Source organism: Trachymyrmex cornetzi, unplaced genomic scaffold, assembly GCF_001594075.2.
Source record: "Trachymyrmex cornetzi isolate Tcor2-1 unplaced genomic scaffold, Tcor1.1 scaffold339, whole genome shotgun sequence".
NCBI lineage: Eukaryota > Metazoa > Arthropoda > Insecta > Hymenoptera > Formicidae > Trachymyrmex > Trachymyrmex cornetzi.
In genome coordinates, this window is record NW_017298098.1 from 101,401 (window position 1) to 101,685 (window position 285).

The window sequence follows — 285 nt, forward strand, 5'->3', positions numbered from 1 at the left end:
CATGAACTCCGTATTGACTGGATTACAAGGAATTAAATGTCTTGTTTATTTAGATGACATCGTTATCTATGGAGCTAGCTTAAAGGAACATAATGATCGACTGATCACTGTCTTAAAACGATTACGCGAAAGTAACTTAAAGTTGCAGCCAGACAAATGCGAATTCCTTCGAAAGGAAGTAATTTATTTAGGGCATATTATTACGGAAAACGGAATTTCACCGGACCCTTCCAAGTTAGAGGCCGTAAAAAATTTTCCGACGCCACAAAAAGTTAAAGACATACA